Below are 5,018 nucleotides of genomic sequence, written 5' to 3' on the forward strand. Positions count from 1 at the left end.
TACTGAAGAAGTTTAGCTGTGCATTGCTCTTGGCTGTACCTTTTGCCTGTATCGCTGCACTTACATTTATAGCTACTTGGTTATGTAGCATCACTCTTCATCTTATCTTAAATATTCTCCATTTTTCGTATATTATCACATCTATATTTACTCTTAACAAAATATAGAATAAAGGCAATGCTTTTGAAGAAGATTCTGTGGTAAACTTCTTGAATTGCCCCCCCCCCCCCATCAGCATGGACAAGGCCTTTATAGAGCCTATCTTCACCAATAATGTAAGTTTGTCCATCTCAAGCCTTCAAACTTTGTTGTATATATTTGGTTAGGCATGACTGCAACAGCTGTTTATTTTTGGTGCTTGCATCAAATTGCTTGTTTAAAGTTTATTATGTAGTTCATAAACAAAAGTTTGTCCTTTCTCAGTTTAAGTTTTCAGTTGTACAACCAAGTTCCTTCTTCATACCATGTAAATTAAACTATACAGAGCAAGTGATCTTCTTTTGCACTGCATGTATGCTTCTGTTCTTCATCCGTAATCTAGTGGTGTGGTGAACCTACCCACTACAGCACAATGTCATATTCTGCAATGTCTTAACTATGAACAATGTCATATCATTCTGCTATTATTTAAACCGTCTCTTTATTTGCCAATCTGAAATGGTATAAATTGACAGCACACTAACCATTGATACTTATGAGTTCTTGATCTGTAATCCAGTGGTGTCGTGAAGCTGCCAACTCCTTCACAATGTCATTTCCTGCCATGTCTTGACGTGAACAATACCATATTGTGTTAATGCAATTTTAAACTGTGTCACTTTATTCGTCAGTAAGAAATGTGATGAATTGTCAACACTGATACTTTTATGTGCAAAACCTGTCATATGTCTGCTTGTTTATCTTTCAGAGTGAGGAAGATATAAGTGTTGAACAAGCGCAGTCCCATCATCTTGCTCAGCTGCTTGCGCTGCAGCTCCCCAGCGGGGCTAACCTTTCTTGAACTCTATTGAAGTGCTGTTGGTTTTGTATATTATTTTGTCGGCATGTTTATTTGCACTGGTGGCGATCTTTGATGCCCAGTGTATGTAATATGCTGTCTGCTTGTGCTTTATTATCATAGTGGCGAACTTTGATGCCCAGTGGATGTAATATGCCGTAATTTCTTTATTGTATAGTCTATGTTTTTTCTTATTCACGATGCTGCAGTTATTTTACTGTATATATATCCTGTCTTCGTAGTAAACCGGCCAAACCATAAAATTACGGTACATAATCGGGCCGTCATGCAATCACGATGTAGGTTGGGCCTGAAACGTGCCGAACAACTCACAGGCCGGCAGCAGCCCAAAATGAACCCCGGCCCATGATTGTGCGAATCAAATCACGGGCTTTTAACATGCCAAAATTGTCTCGCTCCTTGTTTGGCCCAATCAGATATCGGCTGCGAGCAGGCCGGATGCAAACCGGGCCGTAGTTAGGCCCAACTATATGACGGGCTTTTAACAGGCCGAAATTAATATAGGGCCGAAATGTTAAACGGGCCCTTAACAAGCCAAAACTAATATCATGCCGAATTACTAAGTGGGCCTTTAGCAAGTGGGCCGAAAAGCATAGTGTCCAGTTGACGGGCCGAATCTGATATGGGCCATAATTGAGCCCAAAGCCTCTTAAAGGGTTGGACCTGATCTGGGCCGTAATTTGGCCCAGAACATGGTAGGCTTTTAACGGGCCGGATCTCATATGGGCCACTATTAGGCCCGGAGCGTGGTAGGCCATTAATGGACCGGATCAAATATGGGCCGACATTTGGCCCAAAACATGGCAGCCAGTTAATGGGCCGACCTACTAGGGTCCTCAAAATCTTGTGGGCCTATAGCTGGGCCGGCCCATTAATGTCGGCGAAATCTCGTGGGCCTTTAGTTGGGCCGGCCCATTATGATCCGCAAGAATCTTGTGGGCCTTTACCTGGGCTGGCCCATTATGGCACACAAAAATCTTGTGGGCCTTTACCTGGGCCGGCCCATTATGGCCCGCAAAATCTTGTGGGCCTTTAGCTGGGCTAGCCCATTATGGTCCGCAAAATCTCGTGGGCCTTTAGCTGGGCCGGCCCACTATGGTCCGCAAAATCTTGTGGGCCTTCAGTTGGGCCGGCCCATTTAAACTTGATGGGCCGATCCACGTGTCAACATATCATAGGCGCGTCTCGCCCATTGGATGAGTGACACCTGTGCCAACGCGGACCTGACACGTGTCTCCTCCAGCCAATGATGATTTTACACGTGGAAAATCCCCATTGGTCGGGGCTGTTAACGGGTTATCGGATCCAAAACCCGACCCGATAGCTTAAGGGCGTTCCGTTATGGTGGATGCCACGTGTCGGTCACCCTTGACGAAAGCACTTCTGTGACGCGCGATTTATCGTCATGGAAGTGGACACGTCCGTGATGATAATTTTGGTAATGTCATGGAACACTTCTACGACAGCACAGGTATGACTATCTTGATTCTATCATAAATTTGTCATGGATGTACATGCATGACAAAAAACGCGACCTACTGTGACAAACACGTATCATCACGGAAGTGTATTTTTTTGTAGTGCACTCACCGCGTACGCATGAGCAAAACGTTTCAACCGGACACATAGAAAGATAGGGGCTTATAGTTTCGCCTCCCAACGTACTCACCTCAAGGGTGATGTCAACAATAATAACTCATGCTATCTATATTCAACTGGACATATGTGCTAGATCTTTCCTCACCACATGATGCTTGACAAAGGAGAAAAATAAAAAAAGGAATAGAAGGAAAACTTTGACTCTTTGCATAAAAGAAAATACATAAAAGTAAAAGATAGGCCCTTCGCAGAAGGAAGCAGAGGTTGCCATGTGCTTATCTATAATACCTAAATAGTTCATCCCCACTAAGCTATTTCTCTTGACATGCAGCATGTCCACCTCATCAAGTAGGCCCATACTGCCACATGAGCAGTTCTTATTACATGCATAATGCCACATGTGTCCAGTTGCCAGCTTAAAAAATGAAACGTCTATGTTTCCATCTAGACCTGTCGTCCCCTCAGTTCCCCATCGAAAGGTTCTGCCTGTCTCTACATCTTCTTAACCGAATTAATCATTCCTTTTCATCTCCTCCACTATTTCCCGACCGATGGATTTCTGTTTCCCCTATTTGTCTTCTCCCCAATAGGCGGCAGGCCTCCTTTTAATCCATGGTTTCATTCCAGTCACCTACACCAAAGATGAATCCATGTCCCTCTTAAAAATTTGCTAGGTTTATCCTCGGAATCAATTGCTTGAGGTGAGGAATTTGAAGCCGGTGAGTGATGTAACACTCGCATTCGAGGAAGAGGCGCTGACAGAGGACGGGTTTGGGTCATCTCAGTTGGTGTGTGCCAAGGTGAGGAGCCGCCATGACCGTCGATTACCCCCATCCTGATGTGTGGCGCCATATGAGTTCTATGCTTCATGCTGCGGTGGCGGCAGGGACCAGAGAGGGTGCTCGTATGATTGAATGGTGCGGAGGCTTGCCACGGGACTAGATTGTACGGACGCCGGCATTCCACCGTTGTCTCCTGCACGTGCATAGCTCCGTTCCTCTGGACTCCCCTGTCCCTGCTACAACCGGTGGAGCTCCACATGTCAATGTCGGAGAACCATCGAGGGCATCGATGACCGTGGTCTGTCCCTCGCTGCCAGGCCTCTCTGGCCTCTTCTGGTGGCTTTCTATTGACCCTGCCTGTGCGTGGAGGAACTCCCCGTGTCCCGAGCATTGCTCTCGGCGTGGCTGCCCACCACCCCACACGTCCACTACTCCAACGCCCACCAAGTGTTCGGCGTAATGTTGGGACGGCTGTAGGTAAAAAAAATAGTTCAGTCTTGAAAATATGTTGCCATACACTTAATTTTGTGTTCTTCCACAAGATTAGATTTGACTTTACCATTAGCATATCGAATGTATTGAATCTAAATAATAATACCAAAAATGAATGACTTACCTGAGTTTGTGAGTCATCTCCTGTGACTATTTCCAACAATTTGTAGTGCATCTGTAAGCACTAAAGGTGATGGGTGGCTTCATGTTGTGATCCTGATATGTTCACTTCCTTCCCAAATTAATTTGGTAAGCAGCCTTATCAGTTGTACAATCTCTTGGTGCTTACTCCTTGGTCCAATATTTATCTGCTTGCTTAGCCGACTCATGGTCTCCAAAATTAGGTCATAGTAGACGATTATTTCCTTTACTCACATTCAACTGATGTATATCCTGGTGTGTTAGTTCATTTCGAAATTAGTTTGTAAAGTAGGCTTATTAGTTACACTTACACAACCTCTTAGTGTTCACTTTGGTCCAATATTTATCTGCTTGCTTAACTGGGTAATGTTCTCCAAAAATAGGCCATATGATTAGTTCCACATAAATATTGTAAGTTCCTTACCAACTCTTTGTCCTAGAACAAGACCAACAGCATAATCACTAGCATCACACATAATTTCAAAAGGCAAGTTCCAATCAGGTGGTTGAACAATAGGAGCAGAAATTAAGGCTTTCTTGAGTGTTCCAAAGGCTTCTAGACAATCATCATAAAAAACAAAAGGAATATCCTTTTGCAAAAGATTCATAAGAGGCCTAGAAATTTTAGAGAAGTCTTTGATAAATCTCCTATAGAAACCAGCATGACCTAAGAAACTACGTATACCTTTTATATCTTTAGGACATGGCATTTTCTCAATTGCATCAACCATAGCTTTGTCCACTTCAATACCTCTTGCAGAAATTTTATGACCCAAGACAATGCCTTCATTAACCATAAAGTGGCACTTCTCCCAATTCAAGACAAGATTTGTTTGTTCACATCTCTGCAAAACTCAATCAAGATTGCTTAAACAATCATCAAAAGACTTCCCATAAACAGAAAAGTCGTCCATGAAAACCTCAACAATCTTTTCACAAAAGTCAGAGAATATAGCAGTCATACATCTTTGAAAGGTAGCATGTGC

The sequence above is a fragment of the Aegilops tauschii genome, chromosome 1 (assembly GCF_002575655.3).
Source record: "Aegilops tauschii subsp. strangulata cultivar AL8/78 chromosome 1, Aet v6.0, whole genome shotgun sequence".
NCBI classification, from domain to species: Eukaryota; Viridiplantae; Streptophyta; class Magnoliopsida; order Poales; family Poaceae; genus Aegilops; species Aegilops tauschii.